This window comes from Jatropha curcas, chromosome 7 (genome assembly GCF_041381405.1).
Source record: "Jatropha curcas cultivar XTBG-Jc1 chromosome 7, XTBG_Jcur_1.0, whole genome shotgun sequence".
Taxonomy (NCBI): Eukaryota; Viridiplantae; Streptophyta; class Magnoliopsida; order Malpighiales; family Euphorbiaceae; genus Jatropha; species Jatropha curcas.
Window position 1 is genome coordinate 3,592,453 of NC_143157.1, and position 13,586 is coordinate 3,606,038.

At 32.6% G+C, this 13,586-nt stretch overlaps 1 long non-coding RNA gene across 1 annotated transcript; it reads right to left on the minus strand.

The window, feature by feature from the left end:
- Positions 1–320: 320 nt before the first annotated feature.
- On the minus strand, positions 321–2,681 carry LOC149494594 (uncharacterized). The gene is made up of 3 exons (XR_016321825.1): positions 2,197–2,681; positions 1,980–2,059; positions 321–467 (listed from the first exon to the last, which is right to left on the minus strand). It is a non-coding gene; the product is annotated as an uncharacterized LOC149494594 (long non-coding RNA).
- Between the last annotated feature and the right edge of the window lie 10,905 nt (positions 2,682–13,586).

A 13,586-nucleotide genomic window follows, 5' to 3' on the forward strand; every position in this document is an offset into this window, starting at 1 on the left:
TTTCATAAGGAGGCAAGTAATTAACGTTTTGTTTTGTTTTTTTTTTTTTTTTTTTTTTTTTGTTAACGAAAATAATATTTAAGGAAATTCCTACGAAAATTTCGCAAGAGTTTCCCCTAAAAATTAACTTGCCACACAAAGAAAATATACACACTTCCAATTTTCTCCAAACCCCAAAACTCCAATTCAACATAACATACCACAAGCACTTCTAAATATCCATCAACATACGCATCATAGTCTAAACACATTCTTTTCAAGGAATATATAATCATCATACACCAAAAATATAATAAGATGTTATTTCCTTCAACTCTTAATACATTATAAACTTATTATATACAACCTCCATAATACAATCTTTACATACATGCCAAAAATCACCATTTACAAAATATCCTACCCAAAATGTGATCTCTACTCTGATGCTTGTCCTCTGGTCTTTAAGAACACCCTCCGCTCTTAACCTGCGCGTGATAAAAATCAACGCGCTGAGTGGAAGACTCAGTGGTGCTAAATAACCAACAATTAAATTAACAATAAAAGCCAAGGCAAAACTTAAATTACTCAACTATATAAATACCGAAATCGCATTCATTTAATTCAAATACTTTGAAAGAAATGAGAAGATTATAAATACAAATATGTCTTCATTCTTTTATAGCAACAACAAAATTTCATTTTTCGTTAAGGCTCATACTCATGCAGAATGAACATAAGCAGATTTGATCGTGGCCTATATTAGCGCCACCCCCATTACATACTCATGGCCTATGAAAGCACCACCGTGGCCTATGAAAGCACCACCCCCATCACACAGTCGTGGCCTATGAAAGCACCACCGTGGCCTATGAAAGCACCACCCCATCACACAATAAGCGCGTCCGCCTATTTATAAGGGCTGATAACCCTAGCATATGATCATAGCTTCACAATAAGAAAATCCATCTCATCATACCACGTTTCAATCATGCATAGTAGAGCCCAAATCAAAAACATTCTTTCACAAAAGCAATAATTATAACTCAAAACCTCTTCATTTAGTACTCATCAGTTCAAAAGTTTTACTCAAAACACTATAAATGTATATATACTTAATATAGTAGAAAAGTACATAAATCAAGAACTTTTCAGCATTTCCATAAACTTGACCTCTGCTGGGTTTTTAAGACATAAATTGAGTTATGGGTCTCCAAATTGCATGAAATCAGATTCATTAGAAAGCTAAGACAAAATGATACAAATGTTCAGAAGGGACCACAGCCCAGATCACAGAGTAAGATAGCAAACAAAAGCTCAGAACATAGACCAACAGATCAAACCTGATTCAGCAGAACCAAGTCCAATGTTTCTTGAATTCCTACTTCACCAAACACTCAAATGAAACCAATCCAAAACGAGAGAATTCTCAAGACACAGGGCAACAACTTTTATGAAGAACTTAGAACCTAATCTTATCATTATAGTGGTCAAAATGGGCACTCAATTTAGTAATGCATGTGGCTCGACACAACAGAGTCAGTTTGGGTGTTTGAGCCATAAATTGAGCTATGTATCTCCAATTTGGACACAAGAGGATGGGTTGGAAAGATAAGAAGTAAATATATAACTTTTATGAAGAACATAAAACGTTATTTTGCCATTTGAGTGGTCAAAATGGACAATCATTTCGGATAGACAGGGAAGACACCATAACAGAACCAGTTTTGGTATTTCACTCATAAGTTGAGCTACAAGTATTGAACTTGGACATAAGAATATGTTTTGGAAAGCTGAGAAATAGAGCTACAACTTTCATGAAGAAGTCAGAAACAAATGGGAAGTATAAAGGGGTCAAAAATGAGTTCCAATCCCATGGCAGAACACATCTCACATTAAAATTCAGCAATTTCAACAAAACATACAAAGTTCCCAAAATATATTCAAAACCCTAACCATGTAAAAACAACTTAAACAAGTGAAATTATGATTGCACTAACCTTATTAACAAGCTTGAAAAAGCTTGGAAAGCCTTACTCCTTGGCTTTCTCTTTCCCCTTTGAGGATGGTTCTCCAACCTCTTCAAAGCATGAAAAATCAACATTACAAGCAAAACTTAACAAAAGAAATAGTTGGAGCATGATTTAATGCATCAATAACATGTCTAAACCATGAATTCTACTTAAAAATTCACAAAACTCAAAAACCACAACTTACTTGCTTCAATGGTAACTTCACTTCTCTTTGGTTTTAATCACCAAACTCAACTTCTACTTCTTAATTCTTAAGAATTAAGTACTAATCTATGATTTAATTAGGTAGTTTGGTGGTAAATTTGGAGGTAAGAAAATGAAGAAATGAAAGAAAGAGGAAGAAGATGGAGATGGCGTGGATAAGGAGAAGAGAAGAAAGAAATAAGTGTTGTGGTGTTTACTTTAAGTGCCAAAGTCAAATTTGACTTCCTAAAATCATGCAAATGTGTGGCTAAGATCAAGTCCTAAGTAATCTCATCCAATGGCTCTAAATATTCCTCAAATAATTCTCTTCTACTTCTTATTTAACTCCACCAATTAATTAAATTAACTCCACTAAAATAATTCCTCATTTATTTCTTAATATACCACACTAGAAATATTATGCATTCAATACATAAACTCTCCAAAAATATTCATTAAATATTTTCTACCCACCTAAATCATGCAAACATGCTCCAAATATAGTAAATAAAATATTAACTATGCATAGTAATTTTTTCGGACTAAAATAATACCAAGTTCCGGACCGATGGTACTATTCACAGACCGGTAAATCACTATTACCGACACTAAAAAAAAAAAAAAAAAAAAATCAGTCTGTTACACGGAGCGTGGATAAGTTTGATGGCATAAACTGACCCAAGACCCACCTGAAAATGTACATGGGGGCCCTGACTCCTCTTGGGGTGAATAATGCGCTCCTTGCTCAGTTATTCCAACAGTCCATCATGGGTGCGACTAAAGATGCGTCTTTTGGAGATAGGAAAAACGGGGTTAGATTCATTTTATTTACTAAAAGGTGGTTTTCTTTTAACATCTTTAAGTAGGCAATGTTATTTTGAAAAGGGGATTTTTTTAAAAATAGCTCTTACTTTGGTAAGAACCTTATTTTGGAGTCGCCATCCTCTTTAGTGAAGATGTTGTCGTATCGTATTTGCCCCTGAGTAATGGTGGGCTCGATGATGATGGCAGCTCTAAGGTTTGCTCACAGAGTCTCGCCTGGCTCAAAGATAGAAGACGATCATTAAAAACAACTGACCATCCTCCGAACGAAAGGCCGGTAATAGCAGCAAAGTCAACCGAAGTGATGGTCATCTTACCAAATGGAAGATGAAAGGTGTCAGTGGTGGCCATCCATCGCTCCATCAACACCATTATGCTCGAAGGCAGACTCCACCCCTTCACTCATAGTAAAGTATTGACTAATTGCCCAAAGCCAGCCTCTCGGACACAGTCATGCACTCGCCTTGGTAACTGGTTGAACCACTCGCCAATATAATAGGCGTTCCCACAAGCTTCCACGCGTGAAATAGTTTTTAGCAAAACAAACCAATGTAAGTATATCAATCAATAAGTGCGAAACACAAAATATGCATGACTATTGTTGGTTATAAAGAAACAACAGTAAGAGGGAGAAACTGCCACTTCAGTGGCGCAAGGCACAATCAGTGGCGCCAACCACTTCGTTAGTATCACGCACCATGGTTAGGCCCTCGCGCCACAAGTTTGATACCCTGCGTCTCCCAGGCAGCGCAGAAGCAAAGAGGCGCATGCCTCAACTCATGTGGCGTAAGCCACAACGGTGCGGACAGACGAGGATCATGCCAAAGAGGTACAAATCTTCCTAGTTTTTGATTTCTAACCCATTATTTTTGTGTTTCTAGTGTTCTTCATGCAGGTAAATCAAAAGAAAACTAAAAGTTTAGATTTACCTCATTGGTGCCCCAATAAAGATGTCTAGGTAAATATAGTTGAATCTTGACAGAATCGCCAAATGTGGGTAGAATCTCCTTCAAGTGCATGCTGAAACTCAGTTCTCGAGTCACGGGATCTATAATGATGCCTTCAGGAATCCTGTTATCGATGTTTCCTGCTACCATGTTATTTGGCAAAGAAAGAAGAAAATAGAGGATATTTTGAAAGTGTTTAAGGTTTAGGTTGACAGTGATATCTAAAAGGTTGACCTTCTCTTATATATAACTGTTTTGGGCTTTTGGGCCCAACATTGAGTTTTTGGCTCATTTGCTATGATACAACTCTTATGCTTAGCTGGTAACCCAACATGGCTCGCCACCTTAGTAGGGGCATCACCGCTGGTCATAGGTAAAATTCCAGGCCAATAGGTAAAAATTTTCCTCATTTGCGTGCCACTACACGGTTCTCAATAAATTCATTTATTCATGTAAAGTCAAGTAATTCATATATTTTCATGCAAAGTCATGTCATTCACATATTTTCATATTAAGTAATGTAATTTCACATAAGTTCATGCAAAGTCATGCATTTCCATATATGTTCATGCAAAGTCACGTATTTTCACACAAGCATGCTTTTCCAGGCATAATCACGAAATTTTTGTTACTAACCTTAATTGGCTAAAGGCCTTTGTTTCTTGTTAGAAAAGTTGCTTCTGCATGTAAAAATTACTCAATTCCAAAGTGACGCATTTTAGAATCAAGTTGTTCAATGAACGCACCTGTCCAAAGTGACGTATTCTAGAATCAAGCCATTTAAAGAACACACCTTTCCAAAGTGACACCCGTCCAAAATGACACATTTCAGAATCAAGCCACACCTACCCAAAATGACACCCGTCTAAAGTGACGCATTTCATAATCAAGCTATTCAAAGAACGCACATGTCTAAAGTTACATTCATCTAAAGTGACGCTTTTCTGATCAAAGCCGCCAAAATGACGCATTCCTCCACAAAAGACATCAACCACCTCTATGACACAATTCTTCCATCAAATCCCGCTAAAATGGCACTCTACATCAGCAAAGCTGCCAAAATGGCATAATTTCCTCATCTAAGCCGTTCAAAGAATGCAATTCACTCCAAAAGATGCCTGTTTTGTCTGTCCAGATTTGACATCTTTCTTCAACAACCGTTAGGTAAGTATTTCTTACTTGTGCATCTACTTTAAACTTCAATGAATTTTTGCTTAAAAAGCAAAATATCATCAAAGTGGGGGCAAACTGTAGACGCTTAAATTTTGCCCCAAAAGGACTCAGTGATGATAACCTATTTTAGTGTGAAATAAAATCGGGATGTCCAGTTGCTCTGATTCTTTGATCGATATTCTGTATTTAAGAAAAATGACTTGTTTGACTACGTTTACTTTTTTGGGTTTCTAGGGGTTTCGCAGCGAAACTGAGCCTAGGAAGCGCTTATGATTCATCCAGGACGCGCCCCAGTGCGCTGCCTCATTTTGCATGCCATCTGGACTGATTTAGTAAAAATGGGACTGCGTCGATTTTGGGACCTATTAGTGTCACTAGCCACTTAAGCCCTAAAAGGTCACCTTATCTCCCTATTTACCTACAAACAGTGCAAGGGTTTAAGAGATGAAAAGGAGGTTTTTGGATCATAGAGCGGAAACTCTACTATTTTCATTTCTCAAACTTCGATTCAAAGCAACACTTCATAGTTCTTGCTTGGATAAAGAGTTTAATCATTCATTTTATGAAAAACCGCCTTATATTCTGTGATCAAACACCTATAAAGAATCTGATCTAAACAAAACTAATATCATCTAAAAGGACTAGAACATTTAGGTTTCTTGGTTCTATTTTACTAAAATCTTTGGAGTCTCTCCAAAATCAAGTAATCTCTAAGAGTCCCCCCTCATTTTCTTCATCTTTTTCATTTTCTGGTGTAATAAAAATACCATCTTTATATTGGTTACGAGGAAAGCTCGTGATCAACCAAGTTCTTTTGACTGTGCAAGAAGTGGTGCATGCAACAAAGTAATGGCGCCATGCCATTACGTATGGTGCACGCCACAAAGGCCATCCAAACAGAATAATAAACCTGCTTCTAGGCTTCTAGTCAGGGCAAGACTTGTACACCACTTCTAGTGGCACACAGGTCTTCATTTCAGACCCCAGGCCCTTCCACACACCAAAATAAAATAAAGAAATGCAATGTAGTAAAATAACCTTAATTCGGGATCCATTCGAGTTTAGCACTAAGCCATTTTGCTTAGATTGTGATTAAAACTCATCTATTTTCCCATAATGAAATAAAAAACAAGAAATAGGTGGTGATAGTCATATTTGTTCATCACCCATGATGAACATCAAATTCTTGAACCTAAATCTTGTATTAGCTTTTAAATAATGCCTTTTAATTTACTGCCTTTTATTTTTATGCACTTTAAATTCCTATCATTTACGTTTTTAAGCATTTTACATTTATGCTTGTTATTTATTATTGTGCTAACTCTCCTAACTTTAGATTTGACCATTTAATCATTCTAACATTCACATTACCTTTATCTTAATTATTATGATTGAATGTTACTGTGATTAATGTATTGGGAATGTTAGTATTTGCTTGTGTTTTGGTTCTTTTAGTATTTATTGCTTTTATGTTATTTAGGCGTTATGTAAAGGATCTTAATGGGTCCTATTAATTGCTTGATTTTATTATTTAAGGGTTGGAAAATTTTAATGGGTTAAGGGATGGATTGTAAATTAGGTGATGGGTCATAATCTTTTCTCCTCTCTCCCTTTCTTTACTTGATTAGCATGCTATGTAACACCTTACCCCATTGTAAGACGTGACATGTGGCTCGTAATATGCTTATTAAGTACTCACTTTGCATAAGAACTCAATAAATATACTATAAGGGACTTAAATAATATAATTTTAAAACACATCTTCATTAGCTAATTTATTTTCAAAAATATTACTTAGAAGCAGGATCAAAAGCTCTTTCCAATTCCCTATATATATATATATATATATATATATATATATATCAACAAAAGGCTAAAGGACCGTTTAATTACTCAGACTCAGTTATAATTTATAAATTAATAAACATATCATACATATTAAAACCTATATAAGCATGAACTAAACAACGATCATTATCAATATACATATTAATCAAAATATCATTAATGTATATGTCAAATAATATACTATTATCAATAGGATTTATAATCATATAAATCATTACTATTATCTTGGTACGTAGCGTTGTAGCACAATGTTTCCTTTGTTTATCAAGTGCAATGATAAACACCAGGAGGTTATGTGTTTCCAGCTGATATACCCAAGATTTTTAATTTGAACAGTATTTGTTTAAAGATGAACAGTATATATTTTAATCTGAACAGTAAGTGAACAGTATATGTTTATGAACATACAAGAATGATATTTCTGATGTGGAAGATCACTCTAAGGTGCAACCACAGAGCATACTTATACAACAAATAAAACTCAAATCAATTTAATATTTATCAATTAACTCAACCAATTTTAATTGATTATATTTTAATTAAGGTTGGGTTCCTGCAACCTTAGCCTGGGATCCCCAGAACTAAGTCAGAGTGTGGAGGGAGAAGAGAATGAAGCCTTTAACAGGGCTTTAATAAGTAGCAATTTATATTTACTAAAATAAATAATTGAAATAACAAAATAGTATTACAATATTTAAATACAAAAATTAAACTTTAAATGATAAACTTAAACTAGTTTTAACTTACAAGAATTTTAAGACTTTCCACTTGTAATCCTTTACAATCGAACTGAGAAAGGAGGGAGATAGTTTTGGGAGAGAATTACTACGCCTATATTGAAGTATATACTATATTATGAGTTTACAATCGATGCCTTCACAAGGGGAAAAGGCTCCCTTAAATAAAATTTTTGGAATCTTTACTATTTACTTTTACTGTTGGTGAACAGTAGTCTCTGTCAGAGAATCTCTACTGTTTGCTTTTACTGTTGGTGAACAGTAGTCTCTGTCGAAGAATCTCTACTGTTTGCTTTTACTGTTCCAAGTTGACCTTTACTGTTGGCGAGAGGACCTTTACTGTTGTTGAGTGGACTTTACTGAATTTTGAGTTGATTTTGGCTGTGCCTAGCTGTCCTTTACTGTTGCTGAGTTGGCCTTTTACTAAAAACTTGTGTGTCGCTTTGACTGGGTGTTTTACAAAGAATGAAGGAATAAGGTTCCTTCTGCCTGTTTACAATGATTCAGAATAAGATGAGGACGATGATGTGTCCTTCTTTTTCTTTTTTAGCTTTTCTTTTCTTTTTATTTTTTCTTTCTGTTTTAACTTCTTTTTTCTTTCTTTTTCTTTTTTACCTGCTTTACTTTGGATTTTTATGATATCGCTGTTATCACTTTCTTCACTAGATGAACTAGATGATGAGGATGATGGTAAAACGATTTTACCCTTGCTTTGATGGTGTGTAGTGTTTGAAGATTTACTGGAGGATGCACTTTGGGCTTTACTGGTGGATGGTTTTATGGGCTGATTTGAACTGGTTGAGAGTTGTTCAGACATCTCTTGACAGATCAATCTATATTCTTCTGGTGTTTTGGCTGCAGCTAACCGGGCCTGACATTGGGCTTTTTGGATACCAAACTGGGGGCTATCCTGAATAGCTAATGTATGGGCATAGGTTAAAGCTGGTTTAGATGGGCTGGATAATTTATTGCGGATCCATTGACTAATTTTATGTTCAGTGGTGGAATTCTTGAATGATCCCCACCATTTTATTTTATGTCTTTTTATTATCATGGGAATTTGACTTCCTGGAACATACTGATAATCAAAATACCATTGATATACCCATGGAGTGAAGAAGGTCATACAATAATACATCAAAGAAGGAATATGAACTTCTTCAGGTTTAGGTTTATAATGAGTTTTAAAGAACTGGTACAAATAATGGATATCATGAGGAATGATTTCCTCAGAAATTCCTTTAAATTGCCACCATCGTTTAAACCAATTTGGAATTTTTAAATCAGTGCGTATATTTTGATCAAAATATATTAACCATGAATGAGTAGTGGTGGGATTTTGAAGACAAAATATCGTATCCCATGCTTTTTTATAATCAAAATAATTATAACTCATATTATATTTATGTAATCCTTTAAATTTTACTGGCGTTACTAAAGAAGATACGGGCCAATCCTTAGGATGGATGACGCGTTTTATTTTTATAGAAGAGTAAGAAATTATTCCATTTTTATCAAAAGTATGTTTGATGTTTACTGATTCAGTATCTAATAATATATTATTATAATAGGCCTGAGGTTTTGACAAATCTGTTGGCATAAAAAACCAATTCTCAGGATAATAATTCTTTATAATTTGCCAAGGATTAGTATGATTATAACCATCCTCAACTTCGATTTCAAAATCAAATAAATTTTTATCAAACCATTTATGTATATTACCAGTAGATTTATATTGGATTTTTGGCAAATCCACAGCCATCAACGGATTTGATAACTCTTTACTGTCTACCGTTTGAGACAGAGTAGCCGTATCATGAGCGGATACGATCGCTTTAGATTTAGAAGACATACCTGGGTCCTCTGTGGAAGAGGATGCCATTCCCTGCAGTGCTTTAATTACTTCAGGAGATTGAGAAAGTTCCTCAATCCATTTTTTAAGGTCTTTAGAAGAAGTGGGTTTAGTGTTTAAGGTTTTACTAAGATCTTCAGATTGCTCAGAAAGAGCTTTAGTTGGGGAGTCTGAATCTTGTTTAATTTCTTTCCCTTTATCCTTCTTTCTTCCCATTGTTCTGTAAGAATTCTCTAGTTAGAAAGTCCGGAATATTATTATCATTACCTTTAATATATTCTATGTCAAATTGAAAAATACTTAAAAGCGCTTGCCATCGAGCAAAAATTTGTTTAGAGGCAAGGTTTTGGACATCTTTCTGCAAAACTTCTTTTGCAGATTTACAATCAATACGAAGTAAAAATTTTTGATTTAAAAGATCAGATTGAAATTTATTGATACAAATAAGAACACTTAAAATTTCCTTTTTAATGGTAGAATAGTTTAATTGAGTTGAAGTCCAATGGCCTGAAGTATATTGGATTATTCTTTCTTTACCATTAATTTTTTTGTTTTAAAATGCCTCCATAACCAATATTAGAAGCATCAGTTTCAACAATTTTAAAAGCAGTAGGATCAGGAATATATAAGTAAGGAATTTCTTTTACTAATGATTTTATCTTTTTTACGAGTTGAGTGTGCTGAGTTGTCCAAGGACCAGCATTTTTACAAAGTCTATTATGTAAAGGTTTTATCATGCAATTTAAATTTGGATAAAAATCAATTACATAATTTAAACAACCAAGAAAACGTTGTAATTGGGGTTTATTAGAAATTTCATCAGGAAATTTTTCACCAAAAACAAGTGCTCTTCTATAGGTTGAATCTTACCTTGTTCTATATAATGGCCTAAAAATCTTATTTTAGTTTTAAACAAATCCATTTTAGCTTTACTTAATGCTAAACCATTTTTCTCGATGATCATACAAAATGTTTTTAAATGTTTAAAATGATCTTCTAGAGTTGTACTAAATATAAGCACATCATCAATATAAACAATACAAAATTTATAACATGGGTTAAAAATATCATTCATGATCCTCTGAAATTCAGAAGGAGCATTTTTTAATCCAAAAGGCATTACATTCCATTCGTATTGACCAAATGGAACGGTAAATGCTGTTTTATATCTGTCGTTAGGGTCAATTTGAATCTGCCAATAGCCAGATTTCATATCAAATTTACTAAAAATATTTGCATTATAGAGTTGCTTTAATAGATCTTTTTTATTTGGAATAGGATATCTAATCCATTTTAAAGCTGTATTTAATGGTTTATAATTTATTACTAATCTGGGAGCACCTCGTTCTATTTCAGCGTTTTTATTGACATAAAAAGCTGCACAAGACCATGGGCTTCTAGATTTAGAAATTAATTTTTTATTAAGTAAATCTTGAATTTCATTTTTACAATGGTCAATCAATTCAGGACTCATCTGAATTGGCCTAGCTTTAGTTTTAATGGTTTTTTCATCAAAATATTTTTCATATGGTAAGTCCACTATGTGTTGTTTACGATCCCAAAAAGCATGTGGGTGGTCAGCACATAATTTGTTTTCCATAAAATTTTTTAGAGTTGAGATTTTATTTTGGATATCATCAGAATTTAATTGGTTTTTAATTTTATTTAAACATGCATTATTTTTCAAATCTTTTAAGTTTTCTTCTTTGGATTTAATTAAAGAATTTATTTCTAACATTTTAATAGAATGAGCTTTTAACAAATTTAATTGTTTCTTTTTAGGTTTTTCCGTAAATTCCAATTGAGCTTTGCAATTTTTTATTTTAAATTTAATACAATCCTCTTTAACTGAATATGGTGTGATGAGATTTATAAATGGAGTGCCTAATATTACCATATAATTTATCTGAGGTGAAAGTAAAAATACTGTGTTTATTTCTAAGGCTTGATCTATGATTATTGCATCTGTTTTTCCTATAATTTCAAGTTTAGATTTGTTGGCTGTACTTAATTTTTCACTAGTTTTTAACCAATATCTTTTAGGAACTAGATCAGATTTTATACAGTTTAAATCTGCACCTGTGTCAAAGAGTGCAATTGCATTTATCACAAAATCATTTATTTGAATGTTTATTTTTACTAAATATTTTCGTGAAGTGATTTCTTGTAATAAATTGAGAAAATTACAGTCTATATCTTCATCTAATTCATTTATTTTTAAACTACTCTCTGGTTTATCTTCTTCTGAGGAAGAACTAGAAATAAGTTGGGATTCTAGTATTTTTATTTTTTTAGAGTTTTGTTGAAGTTGGGTTTTTAATTCTTTTACTTCATTTTTTAGCATCTTAATTTCTTTATATAATTTTTTAGTAGATTCATTCTCATCGACCTTTTCATGTTTATTTTTATTTAATATGGTAGTTAAATCATAAGTTTTAGACTGAATTTTAGGAGTAATATTTTTTATGTCATCTTCGTCTTCAAAACTTTTTATAAGTTTTTTAAGAAGTTTAGCTCTAGTTTCTTGATCTTCAATTCCATTAACTACTGTTAATAAATTACTTTGATCTTTAGTTAACATGTTTAAAGAAAATTTTGATGAACTGGAAGAACTTGTAGTAGTTCCTAATTCATCAATTTGATTTTCACTTTCATTAATCTCAGATTCCGAAGAATCCGAATCAATATATAATTCATAAATTTTATTTAAAACATTATCTTCTAAATTTAATTCATGTAATCTTTTATTAAATTTACAAAATTTTGATGTATGCCCTTTTTATCACAATTATAACAAGTCAAATTTTTATAAGAATTTTTAGTTGTAGATTTAGAAGGTTGTTTATTTTTGTTTCTATAAGAAGATTTTGTTCTCTTTTTACTATAAAATTTATCTTGACTAGGTGTAGATCTATATTGTTTTTTAGAGTATTGATTTCTATAATATTTTTTAGGTTTATTAGTTTTAGAACATTGGCCCTCACATTTCTGTGGAGAAGTTATACTATAGTCAAATTGTTTACAAAAAGATCCTAATTCTTTTTTAGTTTTCTGCATTTCATATTTTATCTTTCTTTGAAGTTTTAGATCATGACATATTTGTAAACCTTCCTTTTGAATTATACTAATTAATTGTCCATAGGTTAATTTACTATAGGGTATAGGTTGGCCATGTTGTTGTTTAATATGATTTCTAACCTTTTCTCCCAAGAAATAAGGTAATCCAGCTAAAAACTTTTCTTTCCAAAAGCTTTGATTAGAGTCTTCCCTTAACATTAATCTAGTGAGAAAAGTCGTTTTATAATATTGAAAATCACCTAAATGTTTACATTTTAAATTACTAAGTAACTCTGCATTTTTATCTTTTACGTGAGATGGATCTCCTATAAAATGAAGTGAAATAGTGAGAATTAAAGATGACACTGCATCTTGAATTACTTCACCATATTCATCATATATAGGTTCACCTTCATCATCTATTTGAATTGAATTTAGGATTTCCGAATGTTGTTGGTCAGTGAGATGATAATCCCACCATCCTTTAAGTTGGCCAGTAAATCCAGCAATTAAAATTTCTGCTATAGCCTTATCAGAAATGATTGACTGTGTTTTATAAGCATTTGCAGCCATTGTCATTTGTTGTAAAATACTTAAGATATTATATTCACTTAAACCATCTATGTTCCATTCATAAATTGTTGAAGCATTATATTTAAATTGAGATATAGTATTAGGTTTATCAACAATTCCTAAGTCTGGTGCTCTATTTACTATTTCTCTATGATGATTTATGGGATTGATTTCAAATTGTTTAATATTTTCTGAGTCAGGTTCACTAACATCAGAGTTGGTGTTTTCTTCTATCATATTTACAGATGCTTGAGGAGTCTCAGGAGCTACTTGTTGAATAGTCGCAGAACTAACCTGAATTCTACTTAATTGATCTTTTAATTTATTTACAAATTCTTTTTTACTTGACTGAGAAATTTGGTAAGGTTTAAACATGTGAGAT